The sequence below is a fragment of the Phyllobates terribilis genome, unplaced genomic scaffold (assembly GCF_046119375.1).
Source record: "Phyllobates terribilis strain yellow unplaced genomic scaffold, ASM4611937v1 Scaffold_924__1_contigs__length_538081, whole genome shotgun sequence".
In the NCBI taxonomy this organism is placed as follows: domain Eukaryota; kingdom Metazoa; phylum Chordata; class Amphibia; order Anura; family Dendrobatidae; genus Phyllobates; species Phyllobates terribilis.
Window position 1 is genome coordinate 387,265 of NW_027363684.1, and position 19,199 is coordinate 406,463.

General features: G+C 50.6%; 1 pseudogene; it reads right to left on the reverse strand.

Annotated features, from left to right (window-relative positions):
• Positions 1–325: 325 nt before the first annotated feature.
• On the reverse strand, positions 326–11,646 carry LOC141240611 (uncharacterized; annotated as a pseudogene).
• Between the last annotated feature and the right edge of the window lie 7,553 nt (positions 11,647–19,199).

Genomic DNA, 19,199 nt, shown 5'->3' on the forward strand with positions numbered 1-19,199 from the left:
CTAAATGTCTAAACAGCACCAAACATGCAGGGAGAGGACTCAGGCTCCCGCCCGAGCATTCAGAATATGCTCGCCGAGTACCAAGCATCTCGAGCACTGAGATGCTCGGGCGAGTACCAAATCACTAATCAACCTTACTTTCATGTTTTGATTATAAAAAAAAATTCTATGGAATTCAGTGTTGGCAAAATTTTAAAAATTGTTCTTGTGTTCAGTGAGATATTAAATAAAATTTATCAAAAGGGGTGTACTCATTTATGCTGAGCAATGTTTATTAAAATTGATGAAACACAGAGAACATAATTACAGTTTCTTTCCTGTTTGACTACTCATGTTTTACAAGATATGATTTATGTGTAAAAGATTTCCAGCATTCTGAACATGAATACGGCTTCTCTCCTGTGTGACTTCTCTCGTGGCTCAAAAGACTTGATTTTTTTTGTAAAGCATTTCTCAAAGTCAACATGAATACGGCTTCTCTCCTGTGTGAATTCTCTGATGTACAAGAAGTTTTGATTCATCTCTAAAGCTTTTTCCACATCGTAAACAAGAAAACGGTTTCTCCCTGGTGTGAATTTTTTGATGTCTAACAAGATCTGATTTACTTCTAGAACATTTCCCACATTCTGAACACAAATATGGCTTCTCTCCTGTGTGAATTCTCTGGTGTATAATAAGATTCCATTTGACTGTAAAGCATTTCCCACATTCTGAACATGAATACGGCTTTTCTCCTGTGTGAATTCTTTGATGTTTAACAAGCACTGAATTATCTATAAAACATTTCTCACATTCTGAACATGAATATGACTTCTCTCCTGTGTGAATTCTCTGATGTATAATAAGACTCGCTTTATCTCTGAAGGACTTCTCACATTCTGAACATGAATATGGCTTCTCTCCTGTGTGACTTCTTTGATGTTTAACCAGCACTGAATTATCTATAAAACATCTCCCACATTCTGAACATGAATACGGCTTCTCTCCTGTGTGAATTCTCTGATGTCTAATAAGATTCCCTTTATCTTTAAAGCATTTTCCACATTCTGAACATGAATATGTCTTCTCTCCTGTATGAATTCTCTGATGTGTAATAAGATTCCCTTTATCTGTAAAGCATTTTCCACATTCTGAACATGAATACGGCTTCTCTCCTGTGTGAATTCTCTGATGTTTTATAAGACTCCCTTTATCTGTGAAGGACTTCCCACATTCTGAACATAAATATGGCTTCTCACCTGTGTGAATTCTCTGATGTTTTATAAGACTCCCTTTATCTGTGAAGGACTTCCCACATTCTGAACATGAAAACGGCTTTTCTCCTGTGTGAATTCTCTCATGTATAACATATTTTGATTTACTTGTAAAGCATTTCCCACATTCTGAACAGGAGTATGGCTTCTCTCCTTTATGTTTTCTTTGTGTCTGAGCTGAGCTTTTAGTAAATTGCTTGTCACACTGAAGTCTTGTATCCACTGTGTCACCTGGAATAGTGGTAACAATGTGAGATTGCTCAGGAGATGATTCCTCATGATTAGGAGGATTATAAGAAAGTGAAGTGCTGTGAAGTCCAGGAGGTACAGGAAGGGTGATGAGGTTTTCTCCATTAGAGTGCTTCATGATATCTTCTTTTTTACAATTTAGTGATAAACCGTTATTCTCACAAAGATTTCCTATTAGGATGAAACATAGATTTGTGTTAAAGAAAAAAATCATATCCAAAGAGATTTCAGAATGTATTTTATGGATCTCACAATGAAGACCCTCGTCAGTGAAAGTACCGGTAATAAGGAAGACAACTACATGCCATAACATTAACACAATGACGGGTAAAGTGAAGGCGGCCCTACATCCAGGAGCAGTCGAGCTCCGGCCACCGTAATCATGTCCACAGCATGCATAAGAGCATAATAGGAAACCTCAGAAGACTGCAATAGTGCTGAAGGTACATTAACTCCTAAAGGACCAAGATACTTTGCTCGTTATGTGGGTTAATGACCCGGCCTCATTTTACAATTCTGACCAGCATCACTTTATGTGGTAATTCAACGTATCCCACTGATTCTGAGACTGTTTTTTTGTGACAGATTGCACTTTATGTTAGTGGTAAATTTTGGTCGTTATTATTTGCCATTAATTCTGAAAATATAAAAATAAATTAGCAAAAAAAAATTTGAGTATTTTGTAATTTTCAACCTGTGAATTTTTATGCTCTTAAGCCAGAGAGTTATATCACACAAAATAGTTAATAAATAACATTTTCCACATATCTACTTTACATCAGCATCATTGATGAAACTTGTTAGGAAGTTAGAAGAGTTAAAAGTTCATCAGCAATTTCTCATTTTTTCCAACAAAATTTACAAAACCATATTTTTTTAGGGAAAACATCACATTTAAAGTGACCGAGGGTCCTGTGATAGAAAATACCCAAAAGTGACACCATTTTAAAAACTGCACCCCTCACAGTCCTCAAAACCACATTCAAGAAGTTTATTAACCCTTTAGGGGCTTCACAGGAATTAAAGCAATGTGGAAGGGAAAAAAATTTCCCCAAAAAACGTTATTTTGGCCACAAATTAATCATTTTCACAAATACATTATCTAGGGGTGTAGTGAGCGTTTTGACGCCATATGTGTTGCACAAAATGTTATACCATTGAACGGAGAAGACACAAAAAATTAATTTTTACCACTATAATGTTGTTTTAGGCCCAGATTTTACATATTCACAAAGGTAAATGGGTAAAAATGACCACATAATTTGTTACACAATTTCTGCTCAACTATATGTGGCTGTACAGTACTGCTTAGCCACATGGCGAGACTCGGGAGGGAAGGAGCGTTATTATTATTACTTATTTATATAGCGCCATTGATTCCATGGTGCTGTATATGAGAAGGGGTTACATGCCAAATACAGATATCACTTACAGTAAACAAACTAACAATGATAGCCGGGTACAGAGGGAAAAGGACCCTGCCCTTGTGGGCTTACATTCTACAGGAGCGGGGAAGGAGACAGTAGGTTGGGGGGGTTGCAATAGCTCCGGTGTTGTTGAGGTGGCAGCAAGCAAGGTCATGGCAGGCTGGAAGCGTGTTTGAAGAGATGGGTTTTCAGGTTCCGTCTGAAGGATCCAAATATGGCGGATAATAAGACGTGTTGAGGCACAGACTTCCATAGGATGGGGGATATTCAGGAGAAATCTTGGAGGCGATTTGGCGAGGAACGAATAAGTGTGGAGAAGAGAAGGAGGTGTTGAAAGGACCGGAGATTACGTAAGTGAATGTATCGGGAGATTAGGGGTAAGGGAATGTATCGGGAGATTAGGGGTAAGGGAATGTATCGGGAGATTAGTTCAGAGATGTACGGAGGAGAGTGGTTATGGATGGCTTTGTAGGTCAGTGTTAGTAGCTTGAACTGGATACGTTGAGCAATTGGGAGCCAGTGAAGGGATTTGCAAAGGGGGTAGCAGAGGAGTAGCGAGGCGAGAGATGGACCAGTCGCGCAGCAGAGTTAAGGATGGACCAGAGGGGTGTGAGAGTGTTAGCAGGTAGGCCACAGAGGAGGATGTTACAGTAGTCGAGGCGGGAGATGATGAGGGAATGCACAAGCAGTTTAGTAGATTGAGGGTTGAGGAAAGGACGAATTCTGGAAATATTTTTGAGCTGGAGGCGACAGGAGGTGGCGAGAGCTTGGATGTGAGGTTTGAAGGACAGGGTTACTCCGAGGCAGCGGATTGTCAGTACAGGGGATGCGTGATGTACTTTATTGTGATAGAAAGATCAAGTGGGAAAGATATGCGAGTTGGGGGAAAGATGAGGAGTTCAGTTTTGTGCACATTGAGCTTGAGGAAGCAAGAGGAGAAGAAGGAGGATATGGCTGATAGACACGCTGGGATTCTGGACAGCAGAGAGGTAGATCTGGGTGTCATCAGCGTACAGATGGTACTGGAAGCCATGGGATTTTATGAGCTGTCCCAGGCCAAGGGTATAGATTGAGAAAAGAGGGGGAGGGGTGAGGATGTAGTTTGTGAGTGGGAGACGCTAAATGTGCTGTTAGAAAGGTATGAGGAGATCCAAGACAGAGCAAGGTCTTTGACGCCAAAGGAAGAGAGGATCTGTAGTAGGAGGCAGTGGTCAACTGTATCGAAAGTAGAGGACAGGTTAAGAAGAAGTAGTACAGAGAATTGTCTGTTAGCTTTGGCTGTAAGTCATTGGTGATTTTGGTAAAAGCAGTTTCGGTGGAATGGTGGGGGCGGAAGCAGGATTGTCGGTTGTCGAAGAGAGAATTAGATGAGAAGTGGGAGCAAAGTTTAGCGTGAACATGTTGCTCAAGAAGTTTGGAGGCAAATGGGAGGAGCGAAATGGGGCTATAGCTGGACAAGGCAGTTGGGTCGAGGGATGGCTTTTTGAGGATGGGTGTGATTGTGGCATGTTTGAAGGCAGCGGGGAAGGTAATTGAAGTTAGTGATAGGTTGAAGAGATGGGTTAGGGATGGGGTCGAGTGCACAAGTGGTGAGGTGTGATTTGGAGAGGAGACGAGTAAGGTCTCTTTCCGTGATGTTGGGAAGGGAGGTTATGGGGGAAGAGCAATGGTGTGGAAAACAAAGGGATTGTGGTGGTTGGGCAGTAAAGACTTGCCCTGTTTGGTCAATCTTGTTTTTGAAGTGTGTGGCTAACTCCTCAGCAGAGATGACAGAGGTCGGAGGGGGAAGTGTAGGGCAGAGGAGAGAGTTAAAAGTGTTGAATAACTATTTGGGGTTGTAGGACAGGGAAAATATGAGGGTTGTGAAGTAGGCCTGTTTAGCAGAGGTGAGTGCTGATTTGAATGTGAGTGTTGCTTGTTTGAATGCAGTGAAGTCATCTTGAAAATGTGTTTTCTTTCATCGCCGCTCTGCTACCCTGGATGCTTGATTGGAGCTGTTTAGTGAGGTTTTTATGCCAGGGTTGCCTATTGACTCGTCGTGCTTTGCCATGCATAAGAGGCAACCGAGTCAATAGCTGATGCGAGAGTGGCATTGTAGAAAGCAGTGGCGCTGTTTGTGTTGTGGAGTGAAGATATGGATGTCAGTGGTAGAATAGAGTCAGAGAGTTTGTGAGTGTCTAGATGTACAAGGTTTCTAAGGGGGTGTGCTAGTTGCTGGACATGGGTGACAGGTGACGAGGACAGGGATGAGAAAGTGAGTAGATGATGGTCAGATAGGGGAAGGGGGGAGGTTTGAGGTTAGATAGGGAGCAGAGTCGGATGAAGATGAGGTCTAGGGTGTGTCCGTCTGTGTGGGTGGCTGAGGAAGACCACTGAGTAAGTCCAAAGGATGAAGTAAGTGACAGGAGTTTGGGTGCTGTTGACTGGCATGTGTCAGTGGGGATGTTGAAATCGCCCATGATGATTGTGTGAATGTCAGCAGAGAGAAAGCAAAGAAGACAGGTGGCGAATTGGTCAATAAAGGCAGTGACCAAGCCTAGCGGTCGGTATATGACAGACACTTGGAGGTTGGAGGGAGAGTAGATGAGGACAGAGTGGACTTCAAAAGAAGGGAGAATAAGGGAGGGTAGAGGGGGAGTAGGGCCAAAGGTGCAGATGTTATAAAGGAGAAGACCCACTCCTCCACCATGTCTGTCACCAGGGCGAGGAGTGCGGGTGAAGTGCAAGCCATCGTAACACAGCGCAGCAGGGGAGGCAGTGTCGGAAGGTGTCGGGTAGAGGGGGAATAGGGCCAAAGGTGCAGTTGTTAGAAAGGAGAAGACCCACTCCTCCACCATGTCTGTCACCAGGGAGAGGAGTGCGGGTGAAGTGCAAGCCACCGTAACACAGCGCAGCAGAGGAGGCAGTGTCGGAAGGTGTCAGCCATGTCTCTGTGATGCCCAGGAAGGAGACTGCGAAAGGTAAAGAGGTCGTGGACAAAATGGAGCTTGTTGCAGACAGAGCGGGCATTCCAGGGTGCTACAGAGAGAGGGAGCAGGGGGGTGGGCATCATGGGCACGGGTTTTACATAAAAGAGGTTGTGGTAGTTTGCAGTTGGTTTGAAGCGATAGGTGGGGGAATTGGTCGAAGGTACAAGCTGTGGGGGTCCAGGATTGGGAGATATGTCGCCAGCAGTGAGGAGAAGTAGAGAGAGGGAGAGCAGGTGGGAGAAGGAGAGTGTCCGGCTTGTGTTATGTTTTGGTAGGATAGACCTGAGGTTGAGGAGCAGGTCTGTAGATGAGGTCAGGTGGGGAGGTAAGAGGGAAGGAGAGATGATGATTTGGTTAGAGGGTGCTGGGGTTTGGGGATAGCGAAGCACAGTTAGGATTAGTGGGGCAAAAACAGTAAGGGTGTATGTTAGTATAATGAATGTTAAGTGTGAATGAGAAAGAGAATCTAAGTACAATTAGTAAATAGTTATTCGTACATTCTGGTCACTTCTGTCCCATTTCTGGCATATTTCATTTTTAGACCCTTAAAAAGCGACCCTTTAGAAACCAGACTCGTCTGTGCCAGACTTGGCTCACTTGATTTATGGAGCTCTGAACAGCACATGAGATGGCTCAGGTGTGCAGGAGCCGCAGGAAGACTGCTCACAAAAGCATGGGTGGAGTGGGGGAGGGGGGGGGGTAATTAGGACACAGAGGCTAAATGTATTCAGGAAACAGACAGTCAAGGACCAGTGTGTTTTGGGATCAAAGGATTGAGGTGATGAACGTGCAGATGGGATCAAACATACCAAGGACAGATAGAATGAAATTAGCAGGGATCAGTGGATACACAGCAGATATTGGATGCAGGGAACATACCGGGAGACAGATAGATACAGTTTGGAAAAGACGGTCAGATATGCAGCGTGGGGCAGCATATAGCGAGCGCTACTTGACTCTTGGAGAACAAATTTTTTTAGAATAGTTTGCGGACTCCATATAAGGAGCCCCTAAGTGCAGAAGAGCAGAATCCCCCCTCAAGTGATCCCGTTTTGGAAATTACACCTATCTGAGAATTTATCTACAGGTATAGTGATTGATTTGACTCCATCAATGTTTTTCAGAAACGAGCAGCAGTGGATGTTGCAAAGTGAAAATGCAAATATTCCATTATAGTGTATGTGAAGACCCGGGGTCTTCCATGAGCGATATGCTACTCAGACAACACAGGGTGAGGGTAAAACAGCATGGCAATACTTTACTGAACCACAAAGAGGACAATAAACACACAGAACAGTCCCAGCAAATACCTAAGATGGTACAACATTACACAGTCTCACCATTCCACTCCGCCCGCCTGGGATAGAACAGCTGCGACTTTGGAAACTTCCAGGGCCAACTACCTCAACCAGTGGCTTCTCGCTTATGGCGGGTCCCCACAGAGAGAAGGTAGCGGTAAGCTTAGGAAGCTAGTAGTCCATCAAGGTACAAGGCCAGTTGACCTGAGGGTCCCAACCTGGCTTTTCCAAGAGTTTCTATGGGGCCAGATGACCAGTGGGTCCCAATCTGGCTTCTTTGAATGTCTCCATGGGTTCCAGGCGACCAGTGGGTCCCTCCCGGCAACTCCAAACAACATATCCATGGGGCCAAGTGACTTCATCATCCCAACCTGGTCTCCCCAAATGTATCCTTGTTCTCTGATTGTCAATGGAGCAGAGATCCGTATCTTTCCATTCAGGGATGATACCCTTATGCCGGAGTCATGTAGAATCCAAATCTGTGTCTCTTTGAATGGAATTGACATGCTACCCATCTACTGTCCTGAAGGATGTCTCTCATTCTCCTTTCTGATTCTCTGCTTCAAGACTAACTACTACAGAAGCACATGTCCCTTAAAAATAGCTACAGTTGTCTGTGCAAGTACACATTCACAGGTAAGGTGTTACGGAGGGCATTGTTTGAGCTAATCAATTTACATAGTTGGTATCACAGGGGGGTCTTGTAAATAAACATCTAGTTGCCTTTTAGTGCAACATGTCTTTAGCATAGTAAACATCCTTGTTTCCAAACAAATAGAAGTTAATATTCAGGGTTATACAAATACTGGTCTGTTCTTATTGACCAGGCACATAAATACACAAACATTTACAAGTCAACACCAAGATAATAGTGTATTCATTTATATATTTTACTCACTTATATCGCGCCATATACAGACATTATGGGCACTGTCCCCATTGGGGCTCATAATATAAATTCCCTATCAGGATGTCTTTGGAATGTGGGAGGAAACCGGAGAACCTATAGGAAACCCAAGCAAACACGGGGAGAACATACAAACTATTTGCAGATGTTGTCCTTGGTGGGATTTGACCCCAGGGCCCCAGCGCTGCAAGGCTGCAGTGCTAACCACTGAGCCACTGTGACTTAACAAATCTAATCATCTGGCTAATTAAAATTTTAAGCTGTATCGTCACAGCGCCCATACGATGTAGTGCCCAGTACACAGTAGCGCCCGGTATATTGCAGTGCCTAGTACATTATGCTCAGCTTGTGCTTCTGGAGACATGCACCCTGTAAATTAAGTGGGCTCTCCTTGCTACAATAATGCCAAACATGTGGACGCTAACTTGTGGTTTAAGCATACTGTGGGGCACAGGAGGAGAGGATATTTAGATGAGCAGATTTTGCTGGATTTCATTAGGTGGGAGCCACGTCACATAATGTGGACACCTTATGTTTTTGTTAATATGATGAACCAGAGTGGGGACTTGTTTTTCGTGGGTTGAGTAAAAGCTTTTATTGGTGGCATTCTGGGGTACAAAACATTTTAGATCACATTTATCCTGCGCTCTACGCTGAGCACTTACATCAGGGTTTCCATCTAAATCTACAAAATACGTGATTCAGATGACACCCCCAAGGGATCCATTCACTATAATGTGGCAGCAGAGTTACTCTGGACACCGTCAGGCCTCTGTTCAGCTGTGTCCATCTTTTCAGAGATGCACAAAACTGTGCTAACGGCTCTTTTACGCACGCTGAAAAGACAGAGAATGCCAAATCCAGGTCAGACGGGGTCCACAATGCCTCCATCTGCCTCATTACAGGGAATCTTCTGCCAAAGGTTCCGTCTGGATCACAAGCTCAGTCATTTATATGGCAGCACGGGACTTGTGTAATAAAAATATGGAAGTAATATTAGAAGTCATATAATTAGGAAAATTAAGAATTTGATTCCTAAATCATCAAAAACAGGTGTGAAGGCGGCCCCGTTAGTCATCTGTGCGCATCCGGACTCTACAGGAGCAGCCGCGCCATCACCGGACTCTTCTGCTGTGATGTGGACAGAGGATAAAGCTTCACTGCACCGGAGACTCCACACGATATCACACACCGGTCATCATCATCATCACACGCCGGACATCATCATCATCACACGCCGCTAATCATAGTCACATGCCAATCATCATCGTCATACGCCAGTCATCATCATCACACGCCGGTCATTATTACACACCTGTGGAAACATCTACAGGAATCTCCTCCTTCCCGTCACTCACACACGGCTGATCCCTCCTCGTCATCGCTTCTTCTTCTGTCTCGTCCTCCTCTTTATTCTTAGTCGGATCTTCCTCCTGATATATCAGATGTAACAATCAGCACAATACAAGAAACCACCAAAATCTGTGACATCTATGACCTCAGTACCAGAAATGTCCCCCATATACAGATCCGGTACAGGGCTCAGCACCGTCTACCTGATGACTCTCCGGGATGTTGTGATTCTCCTCTGGACAGTCCTGGGGATACAGAGGACGGGGACATCTCTCTGGTGGATTTCTTTTCATGAGTCCATCTGTAGGAAACACACAGTGATTATTATTATTATTATTATTATAGCGCCATTTATTCCATGGCGCTTTACATGTGAAATGGGGTATACATAGCAAAAACAAGTACAATAATCTTGAACACAATGTGACAGCGACTGGTACAGGAGGAGCGAGGACCCTGCCCGCGAGGGCTCACAATCTACAAGGGATGGGTGAGGATACAGTAGGTGAAGGTAGAGCTGGTCATGCAGCGCTATTTGTGGAGTGGTGGTTACTGCAGGTTGTAGGCTTGTTGGAAGAGGTGGGTCTTCAGGCTCCTTTTAAAGGTTTCCATGGTCGACGAGAGTCTGATGTGTTGGGGTAGAGAGTTCCAGAGTAGGGGGGGATGCACGGGAGAAATCTTGTATGCGATTGTGGGAGGAAGAGATAAGAGGGGAGTAGAGAAGGAGATCTTGTGAGGATCGGAGGTTGCATGCGGGTATGTAACGGGAGACTAGGTCAGAGATATATGGAGGAGACAGGTTGTGGATGGCTTTGTATGTCATGGTTAGGGTTTTGAACTGGAGTCTCTGAGCAATGGGGAGCCAGTGAAGAGATTGACAGAGAGGAGAGGCCGGGGAATAGCGGGGGGGCAGGTGAATTAGTCGGGCAGCAGAGTTTAGGATAGATTGGAGGGGTGCGAGAGTGTTAGAGGGAAGGCCACAAGGCAAGAGGTTGCAGTAGTCGAGGCGGGAGATGATGAGAGCGTGCACTAGTGTTTTTGCAGATTCATGGTTGAGGAATGTGCGGATCCAGGAGATATTCTTGAGTTGGAGTCGGCAGGAAGTGGAAAGGGCTTGGATATGTGTTTTGAAGGAGAGATCAGAGTCCAGGGTTACTCCAAGGCAGCGAGCTTGAGGGACTGGGGAGAGTGGACAGCCATTGACATTGATAGATAGGTCAGTTGGGGGGGGGTGAATGGGATGGCGGAAAGATGATGAATTCAGTGATGGAATAGATTGTGTCATGTGATGAGATGACGGGAGTAGTAGTAGGTAACCAGAGAACAGATATGACAGTCTCCCCTTCTCACCCTGCTGATTGGTCCATGAATCCATCATCTCTTCTTCTTCATCGATAACCTCAATCTTATTATCAATCAGATCTTCACCCTAAAAATAAAAATGTAAGATGGGCTCAGGTCCCATCACTTCATGGTCAGATGTTGTGGGGACTTCAGTGTCATCTACCTGATGATCCTCTGGGATGTTGTGATTCTCCTCTGGACAGTCCTGGGGATACAGAGGACGGGGACGTCTCTCTGGTGGATTTCTCCTCCTGGATCCATCTGTGGAGACACAGAGACTGAATACATGACCTGCCGTGTATCTGTCTATATTTGAGATCCGTCTCTCAGAACCGGTAATTCTAGGTTTATGTATCAGGGAATAAATTACATTGTTGTGGTCCTCACCCCCGGTACAGAGGTCCCAGCACATTGTGGCCTCAACTATGAAGTGATAATCAGCGAGGCCAAAGCCTAATGCTCTCTGCTCTGCACTCGGAGGATGAGGACCCTGAGGAGAGGGACAGAGAAGACCCTCGTCAGTCAGATGGAGAAGCCGTACTAAAAAACACAACTTCTCCAAGTCTCGTCTCCACCAGGGACGGAACCACAGAGGAGCTGGAGAAAGCTCCACATTTCCATCTATCGGTTTCTTCTCTCCTAATTTACTGTATGGAGATTGAGGGAAGGACGGTGACCATTTACCAGGGATTGTATTTTGAGAGCCAAAAAGATACGAGTTAATGCGTTTTTATTCCTTTTTAAATAGACATAAATCTCCACATCCGCCTCGATATAAACACTAAAATAGGCAGCAAGTGCTGAAAAGTTCTGCGTTTGTCTCTGAAGGAGGAAAAAAGGGCACATGTACGGCTGACGGATGAAGTCACAGAAACCAGAAGGACGGTGTTGTGGGGAGCACCCGGTACGCAGCGGTTAGCGTCTATCAATGTGTAGAAAGGACAACTAGAGAGCCGGCACCGGGGTCATGGGCGCTTACTGATGCACACGGGGAGCCAAGGAGAGATTGTCTGGTCCGATGCCACAGAATCTGTTTAACCCAAAAAATATATTCAAAAAACAAAAAAACAAGTTTGGAATCGCTGTACCTGTTCTGACCTGGAAAATCGCCACAAGGTCGTTCTTACCGCCCAATAAATGCAGAGAAACAAAAAACAAAATATAAATGTGGAATTGCGTTTTTTTTTTTTTTCACTAACTGTCTCACCTCAGCTGGATTTTTTTTTTCCTGATTTCAGCACATTATATGGTAAAATGCACAATGTGTCCTGCGAAAAAAACACAAAACCCCAAACATCTGTGGATAGAAAATAAAAATGTTCTGGCTGATGGAAGAAGAGGAAAAAAAAATGAAAAAAATGGAAATTTTCCCCAACAGGATGGGGTTGAAACATTGCTATTGACTCCTATGATTGCTGCCTCCTGTAGGTGGCGCTAGAGACCCCGTTCTCTGCATATCTTATTTCCCATGGGGCATTGCACGGCCTATAACTCTCCGTACTCAGAATCTCCGCTCTCCTCCAGGAGACACATTCCCCCTATAGAGAGGAGTGCGCGGTGATCCGACCTTCTCCTCCAGGAGACACATTCCCCCTATAGAGAGGAGTGCGCGGTGATCCGATCTTCTCCTCCAGTGCGGAAAGTTCTGTGCTTCTCCGCCTGCAGAGCGAGTGGTGAATAGACGCGGGGGCCGGAGAACTGCTGGAGCCTCCATGTCAGGCTCTGGGGGGTGATCGGCTCCACCACGCTCCATCTTCATGTCAGGACTCGTGTTTCGGGGTCTGAGGGACGGTCCGGTGCCGATATTTATCCAGGACTTTGTGTTCAGTACGGAGAAAGTGATTTGTCACAAAGAAGAAGAATGAACGGAGGAGACCAAGGAAGGTCACACAAGTGTCAGCCAAGAGGGAGGAGCCGGACGCCCGACCACGACTGATGACGACATTGAGCCTGAACCGATTCTGAGGGACGGACGAGCGACAGCGGATTAGGGGGGAAATCATCAGTAAATTAACCCCGACTCTGCTGAGTAACAATCCACGACAGACTCAGGTACCGAAAGATCTCACAGGAGAGAACGGACAGAAGCGCTGGGACATCTGCAGACAAAATGTGACCGATGCTCTAAGAAAGGTGAAAGATTCTGAAAGAAGCCGCCGAGGACGAAGACTCAAGACTGATGGAGACGACAGCGGAGAAACCGCGACTCACAGATCAGAAGAGAATAATCAGGGAATGAAAGCTGTGAGAAAATGTAGAGAAAACCAGAGCAAGTCTGGAGAAAACTCATCTACTATAGGACGAGGCCGAGAGACGTCATCACATCCCCCGGAGCCAACAACAGTCTCCTCTCACCTGGTGATGTCAGAGGCCGGAGCTCCTCCATCATCACCTCCTGGTACCGATCCTGGTGTCCTTCTAGATACTCCCACTCCTCCATGGAGAGATAGACAGCGACGTCCTGACACCTTATAGGAACCTGACAACAACGACACCGCCATCACCCAGAATCCTCCAGTGCCGTCCTGTATAATGTCCCAGCAGTCAGCTCTCCGGTCACCACCCAGAATCCTCCAGTGCTGTCCTGTATAATGTCCCAGCAGTCACCTCTCCGCTCATCACCCAGAATCCTCCAGTGCTGTCCTGTATAATGTCCCAGCAGTCACCTCTCCAGTCATCACCCAGAATCCTCCAGTGCTGTCCTGTATAATGTCCCAGCAGCCACCTCTCCGGTCATCACCCAGAATCCTCCAGTGCTGTCCTGTATAATATCCCAGCAGTCACCTCTCCACTCATCACCCAGAATCCTCCAGTGCTATCCTGTATAATGTCCCAGCAGTCACCTCTCCGGACATCACCCAGAATCCTCCAGTGCTGTCCTGTATAATGTCCCAGTAGTCACCTCTCCGGTCATCACCCAGAATCCTCCAGTGCTCTCCTGTATAATGTCTCAGCAGTCACCTCTCCGGTCATCACCCAGAATCCTCCAGTGCTGTCCTGTATAATATCCCAGCAGTCACCTCTCCGGTCATCACCAAGAATCCTCCAGTGCTGTCCTGTGTAATGTCCTAGCTGTCACCTCTTCGGTCATCACCCAGAATCCTCCAGTGCTGTCCTGTATAATGTCCTAGCAGTCACCTCTTCGGTCATCACCCAGAATCCTCCAGTGCTGTCCTGTATAATATCCCAGCAGTCACCTCTCCGGTCATCACCCAGAATCCTCCAGTGCTGTTCTGTATAATGTTCCAGCAGTCACCTCTCCGGTCATCACCCAGAATCCTCCAGTGCTATGTTGTATAATATCCCAGCAGTCACCACTCCGGTTATCACCCAGAATCCTCCAGTGCTGTCCTGTATAATATCCCAGCAGTCATCTCTCCGGTCATCACCCAGAATCCTCCAGTGCTGTCCTGTATAATGTTCCAGCAGTCACCTCTCCGCTCATCACCCAGAATCCTCCAGTGCTGTCCTGTATAATATCCCAGCAGTCACCTCTCCGGTCATCACCCAGAATCCTCCAGTGCTGTCCTGTATAATGTCCCAGCAGTCACCTCTCTGCTCATCACCCAGAATCCTCCAGTGCTGTCCTGTATAATGTCCCAGCAGTCACCTCTCTGCTCATCACCCAGAATCCTCCAGTGCTGTCCTGTATAATGTTCCAGCAGTCACCTCTCCGCTCATCACCCAGAATCCTCCAGTGCTGTCCTGTATAATATCCCAGCAGTCACCTCTCCGGTCATCACCCAGAATCCTCCAGTGCTGTCCTGTATAATGTCCCAGCAGTCACCTCTCTGCTCATCACCCAGAATCCTCCAGTGCTGTCCTGTATAATGTCCCAGCAGTCACCTCTATGCTCATCACCCAGAATCCTCCAGTGCCGTCCTGTATAATGTCCCAGCAGTCACCTCTCCGCTCAGCAGCTCAATCATCTTGCTGCTGAGCTCTAGGATCTTCCTCTTCCTCTCATGTATCGGGGGGTGCGGGGGAGGCTCTGTGATGGGGTCCGGGCTCCGCCCTCCTGACTCCTGGAGATGGATGATGGGAGTCACACCCTCCCCCGGTGTCTTCCTCACTATTGTGTAATCCTGTGTATGGAGAGAGACACTAAGGGAGAAGAATTCCTTCCCGACTCCAGATCTGACAATCCGTAGAAATCCCGGGATCAATAACCGTCTCCAGTAATCTGGGGCCATAACCTGGAATATTATTACACTCAGGACAGACATCCAGACCCCTCTACAGCTCTTATAGGGAATCCCCATGATAACTCCTCCTGGCAGAGAGCTGCACACAATCACTGCTCTTACAGTAAAGAATCCTTCTCTTCCTCTTCCGGATTTCCTCTTCCCGATGTCGGACTTGTTACATAACACAATAAAGCTGATAGAAATGTAGAGGAGTTACCTCTCCGCTCAGCAGGGAGATGATCTCCAGGGTGAAGTGTAATAATCTTCTGGTGGTCTCGTCCTCGTCCATCCTCGGGGTCATTCAGGAGAAGGAGGGATGAGCACTGGATCAGCTGGAGGGATCTCGTCCTGACGGCGTCTTCATGATAAAGGAGAAGATGGAGATCACAGGGGACGATATAACGACAATCACTGAATTCTGCCCCAAATATCCGACATTTATCAGGAAGAATCTGGAGGAAAAGCCACAAACTCCACCGCGGCCTCCTCCACCGACCTGACCGCTCATTATCAGCCTCGTAGGAGGTCGGTCACCGTAGTAACTACACCTCCAGCGGAGGATGGTCACCGTGGTAACCACACCTCCAGCGGGGGACGGTCACCGTGGTAACTAAACCTCCAGGGGAGGACGGTCACCGTGGTATCTAAACCTCCAGGGGAGGACGGTCACCGTGGTATCTAAACCTCCAGGGGAGGACGGCCATCGTGGTAACTAAACCTCCAGGGGAGGACGGTCACCGTGGTAACTAAACCTCCAGCAGAGGACGGTCACCGTGGAAACTACACCACCAGCAGAGGACTGTCACCATGGTAACTACACCGCCAACAGGGGACGGTCACCGTGGTAACTACACCTCCAGCGGGGGACGGTCACCGTGGTAACTCCACCTCCAGCGGGTGACGGTCACCGTGGTAACTACACCTCCAGCGGGGGACGGTCACCGTGGTAACTAAACCTCCAGGGGAGGACGGTCACCGTGGTATCTAAACCTCCAGCGGAGGACGGTCACCGTGGTAACTACACCGCCAGCGGAGGAAGGTCACCGTGGTAACTCCACCGCCAGCGGGGGACGGTCACCGTGGTAACTCCACCTCCAGCAGGGGACGGTCACCGTGGTAACTCCACCTCCAGCGGAGGTGGTCACCGTGGTAACTCCAACTCCAGCGGGGGACGGTCACCGTGGTAACTCCACCTCAAGCGGGGGACGGTCACCGTGGTAACTCCACCTCCAGCGGGGGCGGTCACCGTGGTAACTCCACCTCCAGCAGGGGGACGGTCACCGTGGTAACTCCACCTCCAGCGGGGGGTGGTCACCGTGGTAACTACACCGCCAGCGGGGGACGGTCACCGTGGTAACTCCACCTCCAGCGGGGGACGGTCACCGTGGTAACTCCACCTCCAGCGGGGGACGGTCACCGTGGTAACTCCACCTCCAGCGGAGGTGGTCACCGTGGTAACTCCAACTCCAGCGGGGGACGGTCACCGTGGTAACTCCACCTCAAGCGGGGGACGGTCACCGTGGTAACTCCACCTCCAGCGGGGGACGGTCACCGTGGTAACTCCACCTCCAGCAGGGGGACGGTCACCGTGGTAACTCCACCTCCAGCGGGGGGTGGTCACCGTGGTAACTACACCCCCAGCGGGGGACGGTCACCGTGGTAACTCCACCTCCAGCGGGGGCGGTCACCGTGGTAACTCCACCTCCAGCAGGGGCGGTCACCGTGGTAACTCCACCTCCAGCGGGGGCGGTGAGGTGAGGAGGAGCCGCTGCACATCCCCCATACAACACTGAGGAGCCGCAGTCACATGGAGCAGGAGCCTCCACAGGAACAGCTCTGATCTCACCCCACACTCTCCTCTCACAGATTCACCACAAACCCTCCCTGTAATCTCACCGGAATGGCGGGAAGCGGAAACCTGCTGCTGGCTGATACCAGAGAGCAAGAGCTGCGCACACCCAGGATGGAGCTGCTGCACTGAGAGCGGGAGGACCTGTGGTGACGTCACCGCCGTGTGATCAGGGGGCGGGGCTCAGGAGTGCAGTGGTGAAGGACCTGTGGTGACGTCACCGCCATGTGATCAGGGGGCGGGGCTCAGGAGAGATGTGAAGGCCATGGGATGTGATGACGATGGAGTCACAGCGGAGGCTGCTGTCTGTGTACAGGGCGGGGACTCCAGCACTGAGCCCTCAGCATGTGGGGCCACGAATAAGACGCCGCAGCTCAGAGCTCCGCCCACGCCCCCTCCTCAGAGCTCCGCCCACGCCCCCTCCTCAGAGCTCCGCCCACGCCCCCTCCTCAGAGCTCCGCCCACGCCCCCTCCTCAGAGCTCCGCCCACGCCCCTCCTCAGAGCTCCGCCCACGCCCCTCCTCAGCGCTCAGATCACGCCCCCTCCTCAGAGCTCCGCCCACGCCCCTTCTCAGAGCTCCGCCCATGCCCCTCCTCAGCGCTCAGAGCACGCCGCTCCTCAGAGCTCCGCCCATGCCCCTCCTCAGAGCTCCGCCCACGCCCCTCCTCAGCGCTCAGATCACGCCCCCTCCTCAGAGCTCCGCCCACGCCCCCTCCTCAGAGCTCCGCCCACGCCCCCTCCTCAGAGCTCCGCCCACGCCCCCTCCTCAGAGCTCCGCCCACGCCCCCTCCTCAGAGCTCCGCCCACGCCCCCTCCTCAGAGCTCCGCCCACGCCCCTCCTCAGAGCTCCGCCCACGCCCCTCCTCAGCGCTCAGATCACGCCCCCTCCTCAGAGCTCCGCCCACGCCCCTTCTCAGAGCTCCGCCCACGCCCCTCCTCAGCGCTCAGACCACGCCCCTCCTCAGAGCTCCGCCCACGCCCCTCCTCAGAGCTCCGCCCACGCCCCTCCTCAGAGCTCCGCCCACGCCCCTCAGCGCTCAGACCACGCCCCTCCTCAGAGCTCCGCCCACGCCCCTCCTCAGAGCTCCGCCCCCTCCTCAGAGCTCCGCCCATGCCCCTCCTCAGAGCTCCCGCCCACGCCCCTCCTCAGCGCTCAGACCACGCCCCTCCTCAGAGCTCCGCCCACGCCCCTCCTCAGAGCTCCGCCCACGCCCCTCCTCAGAGCTCCGCCCACGCCCCTCAGCGCTCAGACCACGCCCCTCCTCAGAGCTCCGCCCACGCCCCTCCTCAGAGCTCCGCCCCCTCCTCAGAGCTCCGCCCATGCCCCTCCTCAGAGCTCCCGCCCACGCCCCTCCTCAGCGCTCAGACCACGCCCCTCCTCAGAGCTCCGCCCACGCCCCTCCTCAGCGCTCAGATCACGCCCCCTCCTCAGAGCTCCGCCCACGCCCCTTTTCAGAGTTCCGCCCACGCCCCTCCTCAGAGCTCCGCCCACGCCCCCTCCTCAGAGCTCCGCCCACGCCCCCTCCTCAGAGCTCCGCCCACGCCCCCTCCTCAGAGCTCCGCCCACGCCCCTCCTCAGAGCTCTGCCCACGCCCCTCCTCAGCGCTCAGATCACGCCCCCTCCTCAGAGCTCCGCCCGCGCCCCTTCTCAGAGCTCCGCCCATTCCCCTCCTCAGCGCTCAGACCACGCCCCTCCTCAGAGCTCCGCCCACGCCCCTCCTCAGAGCTCCGCCCACGCCCCTCCTCAGCGCTCCGCCCATGCCCCTCCTCAGAGCTCCGCCCACGCCCCTCCTCAGAGCTCCGCCCATGCCCCTCCTCCGCTCAGACCACGCCCCTCCTCAGAGCTCCGCCCATGCCCCTCCTCAGAGCTCCGCCCACGCCCCCTCCTCAGAGCTCCGCCCACGCCTCTCCTCAGAGCTCCGCCCACGCCCCTCCTCAGCGCTCAGATCACGCCCCCTCCTCAGAGCTCCGCCCACGCCCCTTTTCAGAGTTCCGCCCACGCCCCTCCTCAGAGCTCCGCCCACGCCACCTCCTCAGAGCTCCGCCCACGCCCCTCCTCAGAGCTCCGCCCACGCCACCTCCTCAGAGCTCCGCCCACGCCCCCTCCTCAGGGCTCCGCCCATGCCCCCCTCCTCGGAGCTCCGCCCACGCCACCTCAGAGCTCCACCCACGCCCCTCCTCAGAGCTCCGCCCACGCCCCCTCCTCAGAGCTCCGCCCACGCCCCCTCCTCAGAGCTCCGCCCACGCCCCCTCCTCAGAGCTCCGCCCACGCCCCTCCTCAGAGCTCCGCCCCCTCCTCAGAGCTCCGCCCACGCCCCTTCCTCAGCGCTCCGCCCACGCCCCCTCCTCAGTGCTCCGCCCA